Source organism: Lactuca saligna, chromosome 8, assembly GCF_052625555.1.
Source record: "Lactuca saligna cultivar CGN05327 chromosome 8, ASM5262555v1, whole genome shotgun sequence".
NCBI classification, from domain to species: Eukaryota; Viridiplantae; Streptophyta; class Magnoliopsida; order Asterales; family Asteraceae; genus Lactuca; species Lactuca saligna.
This window is the reverse complement of record NC_136424.1, coordinates 181,057,385-181,081,634: the sequence shown is the minus strand read 5'-3', so window position 1 is coordinate 181,081,634 and position 24,250 is coordinate 181,057,385. Positions and strand designations below refer to the sequence as shown.

General features: G+C 42.1%; 1 pseudogene; it reads right to left on the bottom strand.

The window, feature by feature from the left end:
• Window positions 1-833: 833 nt before the first annotated feature.
• LOC145010311 (amidophosphoribosyltransferase, chloroplastic pseudogene) lies at window positions 834-2,800 on the bottom strand (annotated as a pseudogene).
• Window positions 2,801-24,250: the final 21,450 nt, after the last annotated feature.

The window sequence follows — 24,250 nt, the reverse complement described above, 5'->3', positions numbered from 1 at the left end:
ATTTTTTTTCTTTTATTATTATTATTATTATTATTATTATTATAAATTTCGATAACCATATAAAATTCAGATAATATTTTAAAATTCGGACAACAATTTAAAATTTGGACGACATTATAAAATTCAAATGACTATGTAAAATGAAACAAAAGTAAAGTTTGCTTTCAATCCGTATAACGCACCACACAAATGTAATACTAAACCAATTAATATATCTGTGATAAATAAATATGAATTTTGCTTTTGTTTCGTTTTATATAATCATTCGAATTTTATTATGTCTATCAAATTTATATTATAATATCCGAATTTTAAAATGTTATCTGAATTTTATATGATTATTGAAATTTATAATAATAATAATAAATAAATAAATAAAAATTAAAAACCATAAAAAAAAAACAAAATAGGAAAAAGGAAACTAAAAAAAAAAAGTGAGAAGGGGTCGAATTGAAAAAGAAAAGACTACTTATAAAATTAGCTAATAGAAAGTGACAAAAGCAAAGGGCTTGACCTAGAAGTAAGAATTTTCAAAACTAATGCTGCAGTGTCAACTTAAATTTCAATACCTCTCATATTGCTAAATTCAGTTGGACTTGGAAGGGTAAAATTAGGGATAAACCTTGAACGCAATAATCCAAGAGAGAATCAAATCTTTGTATCAAACGATATTTAAAAAGGTAAAATTAAACCCATATCCATTTCCTTCATTTCATTGCCCATTGCTAATGCAAAACCGCATGAAACGAACCATCAATATTCTATCCATCACCATCAAAGTAGAAAACGAACAATTAGCCACAGTAATAAACATCATTTCTCTAAGTTAGACATTTTAGTAAAACAAGATTATTCATAGATCATAAATCATAATACCACATCCAAGACAAAAATTGAAAAAGTTCCCAAAATCATTAAAACAACATATAAAACCATGATCAAATCTTTTCCTACTAAACAGGAACTTGTTCTTCATAATTCACATCCAAATCCTCCCCTTTGTTTTCTTTCGATCCTTCAAGCCACCCCCCATCAATCGACCCGATACTCCCATTCAACCCATCATCCACAAAATCCCCGACCCGTTTCACAAGCCCACTCGGAACCACCGGATAATCCCCTGAAAAACACGCGTAACAAAAATTCCCCGAATCGCCCTTCAACATCTTCTTCAAACTATCAATTTCAAGAAACGCCAAAGAATCCGCCCCAATAAACTCCCGAATCTCCTCAACTTTCATTCGATTTGATATCAATTCTTCAGGACTTGGTGTATCAACACCATAGTAACAAGATGCTATGATCGGAGGACTTGCAATCCTCATATGAACCTCTTTTGCACCTGCTTCTTTTAATAATCGGACTATTTTTGATGATGTTGTCCCCCTAACAATGGAGTCGTCCACCACCACCACACGTTTTCCCTCCAAAACCGCTCTTACAGGTGAAAGCTTCAATTTGACCCCAAAATCACGAATCCTTTGAGAGGGTTCGATGAATGTTCGACCAACGTAATGTGACCGGATTAATCCTTGTTGGAATGGAACTCCGGCTTTGTTTGCGTACCCTATCGCCGCCACCACGCCGGAATCTGGGACTGCAATCACCACGTCACAGTCGACCGGCGACTCTGTGGCGAGGATTTCCCCGAATTGCTGGCGGGATTCATAGACGGATTTCCCGAACACGACGGAGTTGGGTAGAGAGAAGTAGATGTGTTCGAAGATGCATGATTTGGGTTCTGGGTGTGGCATTAAACAGAGTGATTGGATGCCGTCTTTGTCGACGATTAAAACTTCACCTGGGTTAACTTCTCTTTCGTATTTAGCTTCGATTAGATCGAGAGCGCAGGTTTCAGATGCGAAAACTATGGCGCCATTGCTTCGTTTTCCCATTACTAATGGCCGGAATCCATATGGGTCTCGAACTGCGACTAATTTGTCTTCTGTTATAAACACCATGGAATAAGCTCCTTTGAGCTTTTCACAAGCTTCAACGATTCTTAGGAAGAAGGGTCTTTGTTTAGATATGGCGATTAGATGCAGAACAACTTCGGTATCTGAACTAGTTCCAAAAATTGAGCCGTTTTCTTCTAACTCAGCTCTTAGGGTTTGATAATTTACCAGATTTCCGTTATGGGCGACGCCGACGCGGCCAAACCGGTAACCGGCGACGAAGGGCTGGACGTTTTTGAGCATAGATTGACCGGCGGTGGAGTAGCGGACGTGCCCTATTGCGTTGTCTCCAGGGAGTTGGTCGAGTTTTGATTGGTTGAAGACTTCTGAGACGAGGCCGACGCCGGTGACGGACTTGAGGACGCCCTCGGCTGTGGCGGTGACTATCCCGGCGCCTTCTTGGCCGCGGTGTTGGAGGGCGTGGAGAGCTAAGTAGCAGAGACGTGAGGCTTCTGGGTCGCCGTAGACACCCACAACGCCGCACTCTTCACGAGGTTTATCGTCTTCGTCAAATATTAAATCCTCTCCATCTGGGTATGATTCCGATGATGAAATGACGTCGGAGATTGGGTTTTTAGCAGCGGTTGATGAACGGGCTTTGTGAGTGAGAGTGAACGACAATGTTTTGTGTAAAGGTTTAAAGATGGGTTTAGAGAAGGCAGGAGATGGTTTGTCGACGGAGTTACAGAGAGGGGAACGGTGGGAAATTGAGGCGGAGGTGGCAGAGGCAGTCGTGGTGGCGGCGGCAGCGGCAGCGGCAGCGGCGGCGGCCATTGTGGAAGGAGAGCGGAGAAGGGCTATGAATATCCAAAGCAGAATGGCCAGGTTTTGGTGTTTTTATGTTGGGTTCTCCTATGTACACGAATCAATTCGTGTATTACATTAAAATCAATATAATAATATTATAAAAACTTAAATGCCATACATTGGTTTTTGAATGACAATCAAGAATCAATAATTTATTTTTCCCCCTTTATTTAGAATCTTCAAAATACATACCATAATGTTTTGAATTTATATTTAGTCTCCTCTCATTTTAGTTAGGGGTAAGCAAATCCGGAAAAAAAAACCCGACTAAAACTGATGAAACCGAAAACATAGCATAACCAACGGTTAGGGATTTAAAATTTTAAAACCGAAAAATCAGTTTTGGTTTTGGTTTTACCCGAAAACCGACTCATCCAACCCGAGGAACCAACCATAATAAGAAGAAACCGGACAAATCAACCCAAGAAAACGTCCCTTGCAATATATATATATATATATATATATATATATATATATATATATATATATATATATATATATATATATATATATATATATATATATATATGGTTAGGTTCATGTGAGACGACTTAATTTTGTGAGACCGTGAGACGTATTTTTTTATTTATTTTATTTTTATTTTATTTTTTTAGCTAATTCAAGTTTCGAAAATAATATTTAATTTTTTTTTTTTGGATTTTACCATTTATTTTGCATTTTAAAGTTATTTTTTAGAATATGTACAGTGTAATATTCTATTAGAATATTTCACGTATTTTTCAAAAAAATGAATTTTTTTTTAATTTTTTTAGTTAATTCAAGTTCTGAAAATAATATTTAAAAAAATAATTTTTGGATTTTTCCATTTATTTTGCATTTTAAAATTATTTTTAGATTTGGTCTCATGGTCTTACAAAATTAGAATGGTCTCAAATGAACCTGAACATATATATATATATATATATATATATATATATATATATATATATATATATATATATATATATATATATATATATATATATATATATATATATATATATATATATATATATATATATATATATATATATGGGACAGTTCAAATAAAAACAGTAAATAGTGTGACAACGTAAAAACATTTTTTTATGTTATTATTCTGCAATGAATTTTGTATCGACAACTTTATATCATTATTCAACAAAGAATAAATGAATAGTCAAAAGTTAAAATTAAAATTAGAATTTACTACAAAAATGCACATACATAAATTTATAATAGAATAATAATATTGTAATGAATATATGACTAATCGAAAGTTAATATTTATATTAGAAATACTTCAACAATACACATATACAAAATTCATTACAGAATAATAATATAACCATAATGTTTTTATGTTCTCACACTATTTACTGTTTTTATTTGAACTTACTTCCACATATATATATATATATATATATATATATATATATATATATATATATATATATATGTGTGTGTGTGTGTGTGTGTGTGTGTGTGTGTGTGTGTGTGTGTGTGAAAAGTGAATATACCCTTAAGGGTATATGTAGCATATCCGACGTTGTTTTAATTCCTCGTACTCGTATTCTACTGCATCCTCTGATCCGTATCCAAAGTTTATCTAGTCCTAATTTGATTCCTCCTCTTTCGCTCTTCTTCGGTAACTCATATCCACCGCTATCAATTATGCCAGAAAATTTCGTCGGAAGGGTATGTTGGAGGTGATCGTCAGGGATTTGAGACGTCAAGTGTAATTCGATCGTCCAATAGGTATTTCCATGAGCAAAATGTTAGAAATAGGGGATGAACAGATTGCTTGGATTCTCTGAAAGTCATGATTCACTATCAAATTTGTAACACCCCGAAATATCAAGAGTAGAGTTGAAGGGCGAAAAGTGTAAATCTTGAAGGGCAACTTGGAGAGTCCATGGATGGACTCGGCGAGTAGGGTCGCGACTTTGGTCGCGTGTCAAGTGTCCTACTTGGCGAGTCCAAAGATGGACTCGGCGAGTAGGTGCTGAGTGGAGAAAACCCTAATTCTCGGGGTTGAGCCCTAGATAAAGAACTTAACATCCATACCCCTAGCCTCTTTACTCATCCTCAAGTCCAGAAACCCTTAGCATTCGTGTGTGAGTGGATCAAAGTGCATTTGGGATCTTGAAGAGTATTTGTTGAAGGAATCTTGGGAGTTTGGAGGCTTGGAGCAAGGGGTTGTGCTTGGATTCGAGTTTCATTGTAGTTGGGGAGTTCTTTTGAGGTAATATCTCGTTCTTGGGCTGTTACTCATATGGATTCATCATTTTGGGGTTTATGGGGAGCTTATCTTGGTATGTTTTGGAGTTTGGAGGTTAGATCTGAGGTTGCTACCTCAGATCTGGAATGGGGAAGGTCTAGAGTGCATTAAAGTCCATGTGTTTGAGTGCTTAGTGAAGCCATCATGTCCAAAACCCTAGCTCTAAAGTGTATAAGGCAGAGATCTCGTTGGATTCACGTAAAGTTTGCCACTTTACGTGATGGATGGGTTGTAGGAGGCTAGATCTATGTTTTGGATCAATTGCATGGCCTGGAATGCTTCTGTATGGATTCAGACCGGTGGTACTCGGCGAGTCACAGTATGGGTAGACTCGACGAGTTGCTTGAAGATGAGCTGGAACTCGACGAGTAGGATGAACAACTCGGTGAGTAGGTTGAAGGTAGCCTTAGACTCAGCGAGTCTGTTCTTGGACTCGGCGAGTCTTGTCGAAGAGTCCCAATATTTTCTGGTTGAGTCGAGAATCGGTGAGTCAAGGGATAACTCGGTGAGTTGGGTGCGAGTAGACTCAGAGTTCTTGGACTCGGTGAGTTTCGAGGTGACTCAGCGAGTTAAGTCGCGGATTGAGGGAAGTTCTGAGCTTGGGGACTCGGCGAGTCATCGGGTTGACTCGGCGAGTAGAGTCAGTCAGGGGTTGACTTTGACTTTGTCCAAAGGTTGACCAGTTGTCTTCCAGGGGTATTTTGGTAATTAAAGGTATTTATTGAGTTGAGTGTTTTGGTGTTCAGTGGAGGAGTTCGTTTCGGAGTTTGGAGCAGTGGGAACTTATCCTTTCAGCCAACAGTTTCGAGGTGAGTTATCCTCACTATATCAATAGGGTCTAAGGCACCAAGGCCAACCCTTTTATCGGATTGAGATCCGGGTATTTGTTGTTATGTTATTGCTTTCATATGTTTGCATCCTGGTAGTTAGGATAGTATTCGTTAGAGACCTGGTTAAGGTCGGTATCCTGGTATGTAGGGTGAGGCTATGCTAGTGACCGGTTAGGTCGGTATCCTGTTAGAGTATGTTGTGTTATGTGATCTGCTAGATCGGTTTGCCTGAATATGATTTGTTATGTGGTTGTAGGTTTATGTGCACATGGTTGTTTGGACTGGAGTTTGGTTGAGGCGGGTCCTGCTTTGTGCTGTAGGCCAAGATACCCAGGGCGGACCGGTTATTCCGAAGGCCCAGCAAGCGGTCCGGATAGGCTGTAGGCCCCACGAGGGCGGACCAGACGCGTCGAGCCTCGGAGAGTGGACCAGGCCGACTGAAGGCCCGATGCGGGCAGACCAGTCATACTGTAGACTCAGAGGGTGGACCAGGTGAGTTGAAGGCCTAGTGCGGGCGGACCAACCACACTGCAGACTCGAGGGACATCATTGGACTCAGAGAGTGGACCAGGTGAGTTGAAGGCCCAGTGCAGGCGGACCAACCACACTGCAGACTCGAGGGACATGATTGGACATGGAGGGTGGACCAGGTGGACTGAAGGCCCGACAAGGCGGACCAGTCTCATAGTAGACCCGATATGCATGGCTGTTCTGTGATTCGTTATGAGATAGCATGATATGTGTGCGTAAGTTACTTCTTGGACGGATATAGTTGATCAGGCTATATCCCTCCCAGAACTGATTACACATGCTAAGGCGTACTAATAATGTTCGACTCCTCCTCTTTCAATTTATGTTCTCCTAAGATATGACACCATGCTAGTATAGAATGCATGTAAGTATACTTTAAAACAAGAAATTATTTGTTTTCTAAAAGTACAACTCGTTAAAGCATTTTAAGAATCAGAGACTTTTAGTCCCAAATATGTTTATAGTTTGTATATCTTATGTGGTTTGACATACTTAATTCACTATAAACCGTGCTCTGATACCAATCTGTCACACCCCCAAACCAAGGATGGCGGAAACGTCCGGGGGTGGAGGACTTCATGTATAGTATCATAACCACAATTTCAATAGTAATTTAAGAAAACACAACCAACATATATATAATTGAAAAAGTTACATCACTTGTATGAATTACATGTTTCAAAATCAATTACAATATGTTGACAAAATATGAAAAGTTTGACGCCTTAACATCCCATCCTCAAAAGCACTTGATTACCTGTTTAGTGTTTTCCTGAGAATACAAGTTGTTTGAGAAGTGTCAACACAAATGTTGGTGAGTTCATAAGCTTTTATTAATAAACTTAGTAGAAGTCTTTCACATGTAAATGTCGCGTTTGTTTCAGAAAAATCCGATATTTTCCTTGAAATCCGAAAAATGTAGCCTTATAACCAAAGACTAAAATGTATAAGAAATCATCATTTCTTAGTAGAAATGTCGTGAGTTTAAAATGATATGGAAAGTAAATTTCTTTATCAACCTAAAACCTACTTCGGTTTTATGAAACCCCGTAAACTTTATGAATTGTTATCTCCCTAGGTGAGTCGCTATAATCATACTGTGACTATGTGAACCTGCCACAACGTTTCTCAGGCGTCGCGAAAATGAAATGACATTTGTCACCCGTAGACCTGCAGGTCCCACTGTAGCTAGCAGCAAGGTGTGGGGTGTCAAACCCAATATAGATCTATATACAATTATCACGTTCTCCCTCAAGGAGATTCTGATTATAACTACCAGGAATTATATCCCGCACTCGGACCTACGGGGAGAGAGAGAGTCTCACAACATAGGTTAACAAGTTTACGTGAAATGTGTGTGAATATAAATCTTTCTTGTATGAATGTACCCTTTTTGTACGAGTGTGTTGAGTGATGTATCATAAACTATACCTATTATAGTTTATCTAAAATGTATGTAATATGTATGAATTCTCTTATGGAAATGTATTAGTGTTGTGAATTTATCAACTATACTTTTTATAGTTAAATATACGTGTTCTAAAATGAATGAATAATATTTAATATGAATGACTTAATTTCAGTTCATAATGATAAACTAACAAGGAAACACATTCAATAATTAGAACTTATGATTATACACTTTGCTCAACATAATACAAAGTGTTATGATATTTACATGCTGTTGGCTAACTTTAGCCATTCTGCCCTGTTTTGGAAAAATCATAGAAAAATCATACGAAGTCGAAAACTAGATCCGTAAATTCTGAGAGTTCACAAAATGAGTCTAGTTTACTCATAATTTTTATCACGATTTTTAATGACCTCCAACTTGGGTGAAAAAGTCCATAATCACAGACTGGTCCGGATTGTTGTTTGAAATGATAGGCAGTTTTGTAAAAATCACCATAAATTGTAGAAAAATCGTATGGAGATGTGCAAGTAGTCATTTTAAAGCTACAAACATGAACTATTTGCACCTTGTACAGTTTTGAAAACAAAAATGTTTAAGATGCCCAAAACAGTCCGTGGATGGAGTTGAACTTTTCTGATGAAGGCTGTTAGAAAATTTTAGTTATGTTCTTGGTGTTTTAACTTGTATTCCCCCCCTGAAAACTTGAGAAAACATGAAAATGTAGGGGTATGAACTCACCTTAAGTGATTTCAGTAGATGATTGTTGAAGAATGGAAGTGTTTAATTCAAGAACACTTGGAGATGCCTTGAAGGTTTTCGAGAATCTAACATTATAGTTATGGAGTTTGTGTAAGCAATCAAAGATTTGAGTAGAAGGAAGTGAAATAATAATAGAGAGGATGAATTTTTACTTACCAAGAGTGGAAGAACACTTGAAATCAGCCTTGAATCTCGAAAATTTGTGTAGAACAAGTTTGAGAGAAAAGTGGTGTTTGTTACTTAGTGGAATGAGAGAAATGAGAGAAAATGAAGAGTGTGGTTGTTTGTTCCAGCTCAAAAAAAAAAAACGTGGGAGTGAGTGAAATTTGAGTGTAAGGGGACATTGAAGTGACATAGGTAAGATGGGGAGGTATGGCTGGTCATAGAGTGGGTGTGGGGTGGTTGCTTGTGTCATAAGTTAAGGCAAAGTCAACACTCCACCTTAAATAAATCCCCCATTAGATCTTTATTATTTAAATAACGATTTTCATCAAAATATGTTTAAATTATGAATATTTAGAGTTTATTATGTTAAAATATAATTTCTGGAGAAAATCCCGCTTTAAAATCACGAAAAACGGGCTTAAAATGTTAAAAATATCAAAAATGGGCTAAAAGTGACAATTTCCCGAAGTCTGGCCGAGGTTCGGCCTTCTGGTGCTGAATCGAGAGAGAGGGAGGCAGAAACCGAGAGGGAAGAAGAAGGAGGGAAGGAACCGAGAGGGGAGAAGAGAGAACAGAGGGGCGCGAGTAGAGATAGAGCGAGAGAAGGGAAGAGACAGAGAGGCGGGTAGAGACAGAGCGAGAGAAGGGAAGAGACAGAGAGGCGGGTAGAGACAGAGCGAGGAGCGAGCGACAGAGACAGAGCGAGAGAAGGGAAGAGACAGAGAGGCGGGTAGAGACAGAGCGAGGAGCGAGCGACAGAGACAGAGCGAGAGAAGGGAAGAGACAGAGAGGCGGAACAGATGAGGCGACCGAGAACCGAGGCTCGGTCCTCGCGCCCTTAGCCAACAGAGGCTCGGTTCGGAGATAGATTGCGAGAAGTCAAAAACCGAATGAACTGTAGTGAACAGTACCTTCGATTCGGTTCAGCAGCCTTCTTCATCAGGAGGGTTCGGTTCCTAAGAGGGGTTTCGGTTCCTAAGATCCGTTTTTCGCGTTTTCGCCCCGTTTTAAGCCGTTTTTGACCCGGTTAAGGGCCGGAATGACCCGAATGATTCTAAAAAGTTACGGGAACTATTTGAGGGAGATTTGGGAGAGATTTCTCATACTTGGAGAGATTTGGGAGAGATTTGACATTCTTGGAGAGATTTCTCATACAAAGAGGTATTTGAGAGAGATTTCACATACTTGGAGAGATTTGGGAGTGATTTGACATTCTTGGAGAGATTTCTCATACTTGGAGAGATTTGGGAGAGATTTGACATTCTTGGAGAGATTTCTCATACAAAGAGGTATTTGAGAGATATTTCACATACTTGGAGAGATTTGGGAGTGATTTGACATTCTTGGAGAGATTTCTCATACAGAGAGATATTTGAGAGAGATTTCACATACTTGGAGAGATTTGGGAGTGATTTGACATTCTTGGAGAGATTTCTCATACAGAGAGATATTTGAGAGAGATTTCGCATACTTGGAGAGATTTGGGAGAGATTTGACATAGAGAGAGATAGAGTGAAAACGATTGAGAGAGGATCCATGTGTGACAATTGTGAGTGTCCGGCATCGCAATGCATGGTTCGTAAACCCTGTTAAGCCTTGTTTAAGGATCTTACACACTCCCGATGAGTATGCATCATTGTTTTTATCAGTTTAGTTCATTGATTAGCACTAGGGCTTAGGAAATTTTTAACACAAGACTTTTCTCAAGTGATGTTTTCCCATTAATATAGCAAGTTATATAGTATGAACATAACACAAACCCTAATACACAAGGTTTAATCGAGTTGACCGGCTTGACTTGATGACTTGACTTGACTCAAGATTGACGATTGTCACATCATCCCCCCGTTAGAGGGAATTTCGTCCCGAAATTCAAATTCGGCTGGGACTTCAAGGATGGGAAAAGATGTGGATACTTTTGCTTCATTTGATCTTCACGTTCCCAGGTAAACTCAGGCCCTCGTTTCTCGTTCCAACGAACCTTCACTATGGGAATGCGACTTTGTTTTGTTCTCTTGATCTCTCGATCCATGATCTCGACGGGTTCCTCCACAAAGTGGAGATTTTCATTAACTTCGATTTCTTTGAGTGGTATTACGAGTGTCTCGTCAGACAGACACTTCTTTAAGTTGGATACGTGGAAGGTAGGGTGTACATTACTAAGTTCTTGTGGTAGTCGGAGTTTGTACGCCACAGGACCAATCCTAGCAAGGATTTCGAACGGACCGATGTACCTTGGGTTTAGTTTCCCTCGTTTACCGAAACGTATCATCCCCTTCCAGGGGGAAACTTTTAGTAGTACCCGGTCTCCGACCTGGAATTCTAAAGGTTTGCGTCGCTTATCCGCGTAACTCTTTTGTCGATCACGAGACGCTTTGAGTCTTTCCCGAATTTGAATGATCTTTTCTGTGGTTTCCCTTATGATTTCAGGCCCAGTAAGGGTGCTATCAGGGACTTGCCCTCTGGCTAGCTAAGTATCTCCAACTTCGGTCCAACACAGTGGTGATCTACACTTGCGACCGTAGAGAGCTTCGAATGGAGCGACTCCAATGCTAGTGTGATAGCTGTTATTATAAGAGAATTCGATAAGCGGTAGATGGGTATCCCATGCCTTACCAAAATCTATCACACAGGCTCTCAGCATGTCTTCCAATGTCTGGATGGTTCTCTCGCTTTGTCCGTCAGTTTGTGGATGGTAGGCCGTACTCATGTCTAGCCTGGTTCCCAGAGACTTCTGTAGGGACTGCCAAAAATGCGAGGTGAATCTACTATCTCAATCAGAGATAATGGATGTTGGTACACCATGTAGTCGCACGATCTCTTTAATGTACGTCCTGGTTAACTTCTCCATCTTGTCTGTTTCCTTTATTGGCAGAAAGTGCGCGGACTTGGTCAATCTGTCCACAACCACCCATATGGTATCCATCCCACCTGATGTCTTAGGCAGTTTGGTTATGAAGTCCATGGTTATTCGCTCCCACTTCCACTCGGGTATATCCGGTTGTTGAAGTAGTCCTGATGGCTTCTGATATTCCACCTTAACCTTGGCGCAAGTGAGGCACTTGCTCACATAAGTAGCAATTTCAGCCTTCATGTTTGGCCACCAGTATAACCTTTTGAGGTCTAGATACATCTTATCTGACCCAAGGTGAATGGAGTATCGAGTCTTGTGGGCCTCGTTCATCACAACATCTCGGTACCCACCGAACTTCGGTGTCCAGATTCGATTCATGAGATAACGAGTTCCATCCCCTTTGACTTCCAAGTTCTTATCCATCCCCCTTAGTGCTTCGCTTGCCACGTTTTCTGGTTTCAAGGCTTCTAATTGGGCATCCTTGATCTGGGTGGCTAGTTGGGAGTGGATGGTCATGGCTAGGGATTTTACTCGGCGACCCGAGTATTCTTTCCTGCTTAAGGCATCGGCTACTACATTCGCCTTGCTCAGGTGGTAGCGAATTTCACATTCGTAGTCATTCAGTAATTCCACCCATCTTCTTTGGCGCATGTTAAGTTCTTTCTGATTGAGAATGTGCTGAAGACTTTTGTGATCAGTGAAGATGGTGCACTTGGTGCCGTAGAGGTAGTGCCTTAAGATCTTCAGGGCGAACACCACCGCTCCCAGTTCAAGGTCGTGGGTTGTGTAATTAACTTCATGTGTCTTCAGTTGCCTTGATGCATAAGCGATGACTTTTCCCCTTTGCATGAGCACACAGCCGAGGCCTTGATTCGAAGCATCGCAATACACCACAAAATCATCGGTTCCTTCTGGAAGAGACAAGACTGGTGCGCTGCATAGGGCTTGCTTTAGTGTCTGGAAGGCGGCTTCTTGTTTATCTTCCCATTCGAACACCACACCTTTCTGAGTCAAGGTGGTGAGAGGCTTAGCGATCTTGGAGAAATTTTGTATGAATCTTCGATAGTAGCCTACGAGTCCCAAAAACTGTCGGATTTCTGTTGGCGTTGCAGGTGTTGACCAATCTTCGATTGCTTTGATCTTTGAGGGGTCCACATGTATTCCTTCTTTGCTTACTATGTGGCCAAGGAATCCTACTTCACGGAGCCAAAATTCACACTTTGAGAATTTGGCGTAAAGCTTCTCGGTTCTTAAAATCTCCAGAACTAGTCGTAGGTGTTGTCTGTGCTCTTCTTCGCTCCTCGAATAGACCAAGATATCGTCGATGAATACGATGACGAATTTATCCAAGAAGGGTCGACACACTCGATTCATCAAATCCATGAACACCGCAAGCACGTTAGTTAACCCGAATGGCATCACTACAAACTCATAGTGCCCATAACGAGTTCTGAATGCCGTCTTGGGGATATCCTCTTCCTGAACTCGCAGTTGATGATAGCCCGACCTCAGGTCGATTTTTGAAAAGTAGCTGGCTCCTTGAAGCTGGTCGAAGAGGTCATCGATTCGGGGTAGGGGATAACGGTTCTTGATAGTGAGTTTGTTTAGTTCTCGATAGTCTATGCACATGCGAAAAGACCCATCCTTCTTCCTTACAAATAAGACTGGTGCTCCCCAGGGCGAGAAGCTTGGCCTGATGAACCCTTTGCTCAATAGTTCATTCAGCTGGCTGGATAGTTCTTGCATTTCTGCCGGTGCTAAGCGATATGGAGCCCTGGCGACGGGGGTAGCTCCTGGGATTAAATCGATCCGAAATTCGACTTGTCATGCGAGTGGTATACCTGGCAGATCGTCTAGGAAAACATCAGGGAAGTTGCATACTTCTGGAATCTCTTTGATGTCCTTTACCTCCTGTTTCTTGTCTACGATGTGGGCTAAGAAAGCATGGTATTGCTTTCGGAGGTACTTTTGGGTTTTAACACAAGAGATGATTTGTAGGTTTGCACTAGGTTTATTTCCATAAACGGTGAGAACGTTGCCATTCGGCAGATTGAGGCGGACGGCCCTTTCATAACATAGAATGTCGGCACGATGAAGGCTTAACCAATCCATACCAATGATTATATCGAAGCTTTTTATGGTGACCGGCATAAGGTCAATTTTGAACAAATGGTTGTCTAGAGTGAGAGTACACCCTATGTAAATATCATTAGCGCGCTCAACCTTTCCATTTGCCATTTCTACGATGTAAGAATCTTCTAGTGGTTGAGAATTTTGCTTAAGTATATGTTTGAATTGGTGACTTATGAAACTTCTTTCTGCCCCACTATCGAAAAGTACGCATGCATAAGAGTTATTGAGGAGGAATGTACCAGTAACCACAGAGGGATCCTTGACTGCTTCTCCCTGCCCTAAAGTTAGGACTCTCCCTACACCCCCAGCATTAGGGGCTCGTGCCTTGGGGCAGTTCCTCCTGAAGTGTCCCGTTTCACCACATCCATAGCAGGTTTGGCTTGCTCCGGTGTTGGCGGTCGTAGCGACTTGTGCGGCGGGTTGGGTAGTCGCTCTACAGAATCGTGCGGTGTGCCCCTTTTTGTTACAGTTATTGCAGTGTAACTCTCGACAAGCACCATTATGGTGGTAGTTACACTTGTTGAACTTGGGAAGAGTTCCTGTATACTGTTTCGGCGGCGCTGGAGCGACAGCAGTAGTGGCGGCACGAACAACAACAATCTGTTGCTTTTTGGCGGGGTCCTGCATTGGTTGTTTCTTTTTATTGCCCCATCACTTCCTCTTGTTGTTCCCTCCTTTTGTTCAGTCGATGGTGGTTATCACGGTACCACGGCTAGCCCTGTGATCTATGAGTTGTTGTGCCAATTCCTTGGCACTCTCAAAGGTAGTGGGTTTCGAGGCCAATACACTATCTTGAATCTGGGATGACAGCCCCCAGAGATATCGTTCCACCTTCTTCTCTTCTGGAGTGACCATTGTTGGACAGAGGAGTGCTAGGTCGTTGAAACGGGCAGTATAAGTTTCAAGATCAGTGCCTGTCATTCTGAGGTTCCAAAGTTCTTCTTCAAGTTTTTGTATTTTGCCCCTCGGGCAGTATTCCTTTAACATTAGGGCTTTCAAATCCTCCCAGCTGATTGCGTTAGCTACTGCGGGAGTAAGTGATTTAACTCGGCCATTCCACCAAGTAAGTGCTTTTCCAGTGAAAGTGAATGCCGCATACTTGACCTTGCTCGCTTCGGGACAAGCGCAGATTTCAAAAACTGCCTCGGTCCTTTCGAACCATTGCACCAGTGTGATAACACCCCCGCTTCCATTGAAAGGGTCGGGTTTTCCATTCGTGAAGTCTTTGTAAGAGCACTCACTCGTACGCCCCGTGCTGTCCCCATGAATGGAATTGGTAGCTCCGGATCCAGAACCGCTAGAACCATTGGTTCCCATTTGCGACATCGCTGCCGCCATGGCTGCCGTTACTGCAGCCTGGAACATTGCAGGATCAAACTGCGGAGGTGGTGGTGGAGGCGGCACTGTGTTGTTGGAAGGCCTTGGTCTTTTCCTTGGTGGCATGGTTCTGTAAAAAAAAATGACCAGTCGGTAAGACTTTAATAGTGATAACGAGTCGAGTGTTACTGGTTTCATCCCTCTTGTATTTTATCAAAACTTTATTATTCGTAAACTGTTTGTGTGATCAGGTTATGATGTATAGTGCCAAACATTCAATAAATAAAACACATGCCAAATTTCATTGATACTTTTAGTACATAACGTTTAGAGGGAAAAGTTTGACCTCATAAGGGTCTACATTACATCGTTACAAAAGATAGTTTTTGGCATTACAAAAACCCTTTGAATAGTGTAATCACATAGTCGCAGGGTCGACCTACATACAAAGAGTAGCACTAACGCATACTCCTAAAATTTTACTACCAAAACATGAGAATAGTAATGAGTTCTAATCACTGCGACCCTTCTTTGGCGGAGGCTGCGATGATGTCGATGCGCCCTGTAGTTCCGCCAATCTGCGTTCGGCTGCAACCATTCTTTCTTCGAGTGCCATGTATCTTTCCTGATACTCTCTTGTTTCTGCTTGAGCTGCGAGAAGGTCTTGAATGAGTTGGTCTCTGTGGTGGGAGCCTCGTTCCAGGTCTCTGGTGCGATCAGTAGTAGACTGTACGATGGCACTTAACTCCCGGACCTGATCGGTCGTCGTCCTTCCACGATCATCCATACTTGCTATTCGTTGTATCGTGACGGGGAGAGCTCTGTCAGCCGGTCCACCATGAGTGAGATCATAGTAACCTCGTTGGTAGCCATATGGTGACCGCTGGCGTTGTTGTCGGCTCCATCTTTCGATCGTTGTTACCCAAGGGGGTTCAGGTCCGTTGTATCCAAAACGGTGTGCGGGTACCCTCGCGATGTAAGGGGGGTTGAATACTTCTGGTGGTTCCTCCGCTTTGTTCCCAAACATGACTACCTCATCACCTTCCTCTTCTTCCTCTTCGTCTTCCTCTTCTTCTTGGTCGTCTTCCTCTTCTTCTTCTTGTTCGTCTTCCTCTTCTTCTTCTTGTTCGTCTTCCCCCTCGGGCTCCCCCTCGGGATACTCTTCGGGATCCTCCTCGGGATCCTCTTTGGGATCCTCCTCGGGATCTTCTTCAGGATCCTCCTCGGGCTCATCTTCGATCCATCCCGCGTTTCCCTGATTGGGAAAATAGGGGTCCCCGGGTATGTGAAATCCTGCCATGTCGTCTGCACGAGAAACGGGGTTAAGAAGCACATATCGGAAAGTAATAATCTGGCACTATAGAAACGTACAAATACTCCTATAGTATTTTTAAATGTTTATATTTGGTTCTTAGCATGTTCTTTATGGAGTGTAATTAGGTTATCAGATTTGTCGCTCATTACGACTATTCCTTAGTGTGCGTAAGTTACTTCTTGGACGGATATAGTTGATCAGGCTATATCCCTCCCAGAACTGATTACACATGCTAAGGCGTACTAATAATGTTCGACTCCTCCTCTTTCAATTTATGTTCTCCTAAGATATGACACCATGCTAGTATAGAATGCATGTAAGTATACTTTAAAACAAGAAATTATTTGTTTTCTAAAAGTACAACTCGTTAAAGCATTTTAAGAATCAGAGACTTTTAGTCCCAAATATGTTTATAGTTTGTATATCTTATGTGGTTTGACATACTTAATTCACTATAAACCGTGCTCTGATACCAATCTGTCACACCCCCAAACCAAGGATGGCGGAAACGTCCGGGGGTGGAGGACTTCATGTATAGTATCATAACCACAATTTCAATAGTAATTTAAGAAAACACAACCAACATATATATAATTGAAAAAGTTACATCACTTGTATGAATTACATGTTTCAAAATCAATTACAATATGTTGACAAAATATGAAAAGTTTGACGCCTTAACATCCCATCCTCAAAAGCACTTGATTACCTGTTTAGTGTTTTCCTGAGAATACAAGTTGTTTGAGAAGTGTCAACACAAATGTTGGTGAGTTCATAAGCTTTTATTAATAAACTTAGTAGAAGTCTTTCACATGTAAATGTCGCGTTTGTTTCAGAAAAATCCGATATTTTCCTTGAAATCCGAAAAATGTAGCCTTATAACCAAAGACTAAAATGTATAAGAAATCATCATTTCTTAGTAGAAATGTCGTGAGTTTAAAATGATATGGAAAGTAAATTTCTTTATCAACCTAAAACCTACTTCGGTTTTATGAAACCCCGTAAACTTTATGAATTGTTATCTCCCTAGGTGAGTCGCTATAATCATACTGTGACTATGTGAACCTGCCACAACGTTTCTCAGGCGTCGCGAAAATGAAATGACATTTGTCACCCGTAGACCTGCAGGTCCCACTGTAGCTAGCAGCAAGGTGTGGGGTGTCAAACCCAATATAGATCTATATACAATTATCACGTTCTCCCTCAAGGAGATTCTGATTATAACTACCAGGAATTATATCCCGCACTCGGACCTACGGGGAGAGAGAGAGTCTCACAACATAGGTTAACAAGTTTACGTGAAATGTGTGTGAATATAAATCTTTCTTGTATGAATGTACCCTTTTTGTACGAGTGTGTTGAGTGATGTATCATAAACTATACCTATTATAGTTTATCTAAAATGTATGTAATATGTATGAATTCTCTTATGGAAATGTATTAGTGTTGTGAATTTATCAACTATACTTTTTATAGTTAAATATACGTGTTCTAAAATGAATGAATAATATTTAATATGAATGACTTAATTTCAGTTCATAATGATAAACTAACAAGGAAACACATTCAATAATTAGAACTTATGATTATACACTTTGCTCAACATAATACAAAGTGTTATGATATTTACATGCTGTTGGCTAACTTTAGCCATTCTGCCCTGTTTTGGAAAAATCATAGAAAAATCATACGAAGTCGAAAACTAGATCCGTAAATTCTGAGAGTTCACAAAATGAGTCTAGTTTACTCATAATTTTTATCACGATTTTTAATGACCTCCAACTTGGGTGAAAAAGTCCATAATCACAGACTGGTCCGGATTGTTGTTTGAAATGATAGGCAGTTTTGTAAAAATCACCATAAATTGTAGAAAAATCGTATGGAGATGTGCAAGTAGTCATTTTAAAGCTACAAACATGAACTATTTGCACCTTGTACAGTTTTGAAAACAAAAATGTTTAAGATGCCCAAAACAGTCCGTGGATGGAGTTGAACTTTTCTGATGAAGGCTGTTAGAAAATTTTAGTTATGTTCTTGGTGTTTTAACTTGTATTCCCCCCCTGAAAACTTGAGAAAACATGAAAATGTAGGGGTATGAACTCACCTTAAGTGATTTCAGTAGATGATTGTTGAAGAATGGAAGTGTTTAATTCAAGAACACTTGGAGATGCCTTGAAGGTTTTCGAGAATCTAACATTATAGTTATGGAGTTTGTGTAAGCAATCAAAGATTTGAGTAGAAGGAAGTGAAATAATAATAGAGAGGATGAATTTTTACTTACCAAGAGTGGAAGAACACTTGAAATCAGCCTTGAATCTCGAAAATTTGTGTAGAACAAGTTTGAGAGAAAAGTGGTGTTTGTTACTTAGTGGAATGAGAGAAATGAGAGAAAATGAAGAGTGTGGTTGTTTGTTCCAGCTCAAAAAAAAAAAAAAACGTGGGAGTGAGTGAAATTTGAGTGTAAGGGGACATTGAAGTGACATAGGTAAGATGGGGAGGTATGGCTGGTCATAGAGTGGGTGTGGGGTGGTTGCTTGTGTCATAAGTTAAGGCAAAGTCAACACTCCACCTTAAATAAATCCCCCATTAGATCTTTATTATTTAAATAACGATTTTCATCAAAATATGTTTAAATTATGAATATTTAGAGTTTATTATGTTAAAATATAATTTCTGGAGAAAATCCCGCTTTAAAATCACGAAAAACGGGCTTAAAATGTTAAAAATATCAAAAATGGGCTAAAAGTGACAATTTCCCGAAGTCTGGCCGAGGTTCGGCCTTCTGGTGCTGAACCGAGAGAGAGGGAGGCAGAAACCGAGAGGGAAGAAGAAGGAGGGAAGGAACCGAGAGGGGAGAAGAGAGAACAGAGGGGCGCGAGTAGAGATAGAGCGAGAGAAGGGAAGAGACAGAGAGGCGGGTAGAGACAGAGCGAGAGAAGGGAAGAGACAGAGAGGCGGGTAGAGACAGAGCGAGGAGCGAGCGACAGAGACAGAGCGAGAGAAGGGAAGAGACAGAGAGGCGGGTAGAGACAGAGCGAGGAGCGAGCGACAGAGACAGAGCGAGAGAAGGGAAGAGACAGAGAGGCGGAACAGATGAGGCGACCGAGAACCGAGGCTCGGTCCTCGCGCCCTTAGCCAACAGAGGCTCGGTTCGGAGATAGATTGCGAGAAGTCAAAAACCGAATGAACTGTAGTGAACAGTACCTTCGATTCGGTTCAGCAGCCTTCTTCATCAGGAGGGTTCGGTTCCTAAGAGGGGTTTCGGTTCCTAAGATCCGTTTTTCGCGTTTTCGCCCCGTTTTAAGCCGTTTTTGACCCGGTTAAGGGCCGGAATGACCTGAATGATTCTAAAAAGTTACGGGAACTATTTGAGGGAGATTTGGGAGAGATTTCTCATACTTGGAGAGATTTGGGAGAGATTTGACATTCTTGGAGAGATTTCTCATACAAAGAGGTATTTGAGAGAGATTTCACATACTTGGAGAGATTTGGGAGTGATTTGACATTCTTGGAGAGATTTCTCATACTTGGAGAGATTTGGGAGAGATTTGACATTCTTGGAGAGATTTCTCATACAAAGAGGTATTTGAGAGATATTTCACATACTTGGAGAGATTTGGGAGTGATTTGACATTCTTGGAGAGATTTCTCATACAGAGAGATATTTGAGAGAGATTTCACATACTTGGAGAGATTTGGGAGTGATTTGACATTCTTGGAGAGATTTCTCATACAGAGCGATATTTGAGAGAGATTTCGCATACTTGGAGAGATTTGGGAGAGATTTGACATAGAGAGAGATAGAGTGACAACGATTGAGAGAGGATCCATGTGTGACAATTGTGAGTGTCTGGCATCGCAATGCATGGTTCGTAAACCCTGTTAAGCCTTGTTTAAGGATCTTACACACTCCCGATGAGTATGCATCATTTTTTTTTATCAGTTTAGTTCATTGATTAGCACTAGGGCTTAGGAAATTTCTAACACAAGACTTTTCTCAAGTGATGTTTTCCCATTAATATAGCAAGTTATACAGTATGAACATAACACAAACCCTAATACATAAGGTTTAATCGAGTTGACCGGCTTGACTTGACTCAAGATTGACGATTGTCACAGAGGATTCGTGAGATCCTGCATGATGAGGTTGCTGCATTGTTCAGGGCCGAGCTGCCAGAACTGGAGTATTTTGATGAGTGCTATGCGGCTCTCACGGAGACGGCTGCCGCGGCAGCTACAATGGCTGTAGCAGCGGCAGGGGGAGGAACTAGTAGAGGTTTTCAGTATCGGGACTTCGATAATACGAAGCCTGCCACCTTTGATGGAGTTCAGGATCCGATCGTTGCTATGAGATGGTTATCAGACGTGGAAGGGTGTTTCTTCACGTGTTCATGCCCTACTGATCAGAGGGTGAGGTGCACTTTGAACCTGTTAAGGCTCGGGGTAAAGGATTGGTGGAGATTGACCACGGGGTCATACTCGGATGCGCAGAGGGCTGCGATTTCATGGGGTCAGTTCAGAGAGATGTTCAACACTCGTTATGTTCCGCAGGTCGAGAGGGAGAGGTTGGCTCAGGAGTTTCTTGAGATGAAGTAGGATTTGGAGTCGGTGATAGAAATCACCAGGATGTTTACTGAGAGGGCGATGTTTTGCCCTGAGTTCGCTTCGGATCAGGCTCAGATGTCCCGATATTTGAGTATGCTAAAGAGAGACATTAGACAGTTTGTGTCCGTGCAGAGGTGTGAGACCTTATTGGAGTTGCAGGAGGCTGCCAGGCGGCGTGAGTTAGAGATTGAGTTGCAGTTGCGTGAGCTGAGGCAAGCTCCGGTTCAGTTGCAGCCGGCGACGAAACGGTCCAAGACCGTTGATTCCAGGATGGGAGATCAGGGCAGCCACGTTTGTGGAAAGTGTGGGAGGGGTCATGCCGGAGTTTGTCGGTCTGGTGGTACATGCCGCAAGTGTGGAAAGGAGGGACACTATGCGAGGGATTGTCGACAGTCAGTGCCGGTTCGGGATTTGAGGATATGTTATCATTGTCATCAGGTTGGACACTTGAGGGTCAAATGTCCGCAACTTGCTGCAGGACCGGTGCAGGCTCCCGCACCGGCCACGTTGAGGATCACAGGTGGAGGTCAGGGTGGAGCGGAGCCCCCAAGGGCTTAGGGTTGTGCTTTTCAGCTTACAGCGGAGGAGGTTAGAGCAGTGCCGGATGCAACTGTGGGTATGTTTCTTTCTTGTTGTCTTGTTTATTATGATTATTTTGGAGTATTGTTTATCTGCTAGTCTCGTTGGGTGGTTTTCGTTTTGGTATCCGTTGTTCCTTGAGGGTTTGGCATGGGTATGGGTTAGTATTTCGGGTTTTCGCTGGTTATCTTTTGTGAGGATTATTGGTGGATGCGGCGTTGGTTTGAATGTCGGGTAGCATCTGCAGTCTGAGGAATGGATATTTGAAGATTGGGTTCCTTTCGAGCGGGATGATCGGTGTGGAAATGTGTTTTTGCGAAGGTTGCTAGTGCTAGTGGAAATCAGTCCGAGTGTAAATGTGGGTTTTGTGCAAGGTTATCTTGGGAGGTCGGTGATAGCGATCGGTGGTTGGTAGTCAGTTCCCTAAGTAGGGGAGAATTGGAGAATTCTCCGGAGGACCGACGAGTATGAAAGGTTGTTTACCTGCATGGAATTCAGTAGTGTCTCGGTCAGCCAAGGGCATTGGTTGGTATGAGTAAATGGCAGACGTGCGGGGCGCGATACAGACCAAGAGCTTGATTGTGCAGGGCCTGGGATCAGGCCGGGATCGAGTGTGTATGATGGAGATAGAGTTCGGAACCCCTGGGGGGGGGGGGCTAGAACAACATGCATGGGAGGATTTCCCGGAGAGGTAACTCGGAATGTTGATTGCTAGTTGAGCGGTCCGGATAGACTGAAGGCTAATGGGCGTACCAGTCAGGCCGAAGGCTCGGTGAATGGTCCAACTAGACTGAAGGCCCTGGAGGGCGGTCCAGGTCTGCTGAAGTTTATGAGAGTGGTCTAGTTTGACTGAAGGCCTGGTAAGGCGGCCCAGTCATGCTGAAGACTCTTCATGTGTCGTTAGATTGGTGCGAGGTAATGGATTGAGTATGTTGCGATATGTTAGCGTTACAAGGTCTGGCCCCGGATATTGATCGCAATCAGTGGAGGTAGTGCATGGACTTGAGAGTCTTCTCGGGTGGATTCAGAGTATGTATGGTGCATGGGATAGCGGTTACGCTATAAATAGGTGGTGTAGCGTTGGGTGAGCACCGTGGCTCTTGTTGTGGTGACGAGGCGGTCAAGTGGTTTTCCTTGGTAAGGAAAGAGGGAAGAATGTAATGCCGAAGGGGAGTGCAAATTCACGAAAGTGAAAGTGGTGGTGTAGAGTTATGATCGGAGTGGTCCGACGGTGGTCATTGAGCAGCGTGTGCGGCGGAGGTATGGGATGACATCATGAGGGGATGTCTGCTGAGGCCGCAGGAGGAAATTCCGAGGTTGTAAAGTCAAGAGGCTCATAAGGGATGCAAGTATGGAGTTTTGTATTCCCAGCTTGTTTTCGGTGAAGGAATTGTGTAGCAGTGGTTCATCGTGAGGGATGTTTTGAGGGTCGTCAGTGTGATGGGTTTTCCTAACCCGAGGGTGCTAGAGCTAGTTTAGCATGTGCATGCGATTGCAAGAAGAGAACTCATGGGAGTTGCTCTGAAGAGTGTGTCTTCCTGTCAGCATGGAATGGATAAAGTTGGACTCGGATCGGGAATCGGATGGTGCATAGTTATTTATAGCTCATATGGGTCGAGTAATTGTTGTGATTTGGAGCAGTGTTGCATCATGAGTGGTACTCAGTTGTTGTGTGTGGTTATCTGAGGGTAAAGGCGGTGCCCGGTTTGAGACAGTGGGCAGGACACCGCAAGGAAAAAGAAAGTGAGTTCGAGTTTCGATGGGTATGCCTTGAGGGACCTGGTCCGGTTAAGTCCAGGTGGCGTGTTATGGGAGTATTTTTGGAGATGAGTTGTCGTAGGCTTCGAGGATGAAGCCTAATTTAAGTGGGGGAGAATTGTAACACCCCGAAATATCAAGAGTAGAGTTGAAGGGCTAAAAGTTTAAATCTTGAAGTGCAACTCGGCGAGTCCATGGATGGACTCGGCGAGTAGGGTCGCGACTTTGGTCGCGTGTCAAGTGTCCTACTCGGTGAGTCCAAAGATGGACTCGGCGAGTCCAAAGATGGACTCGGCGAGTAGGTGCTGAGTGGAGAAAACCCTAATTCTTGGGGTTGAGCCCTATATAAAGAACTTAACATCCATTCACCTAGCCTCTTTACTCATCCTCAAGTCCAGAAACCCTTAGCATTCGTGTGTGAGTGAATCAAAGTGCATTTGGGAGCTTGAAGAGTATTTGTTGAAGGAATCTTGGGAGTTTGGAGGCTTGGAGCAAGGGGCTGTGCTTGGATTCGAGTTTCATTGTAGTTAGGGCGTTCTTTTGAGGTAGTATCTTGTTTTTGGGCTGTTACTCATATGGATTCATCATTTTGGGGTTTATGGGGTGCTTATCTTGGTATGTTTTGGAGTTTGGAGGTTAGATCTGAGGTTTCTACCTCAGATCTGGAATGGGGAAGGTCTAGAGTGCATTAAAGTCCATGTGTTTGAGTGCTTAGTGAAGCCATCATGTCCCAAACCCTAGCTCTAAAGTGTATAAGGCAGAGATCTCATTGGATTCACGTAAAGTTTGCCACTTTACGTGATGGATGGGTTGTAGGAGGCTAGATCTATGTTTTGGATCAATTGCATGGACTGGAATGCTTCTGTATGGATTCAGACCGGTGGTACTCGGCGAGTCACAATATGGGTAGACTCGACGAGTTGCTTGAAGATGAGCTGGAACTCGATGAGTTGGATGAACAACTCGGC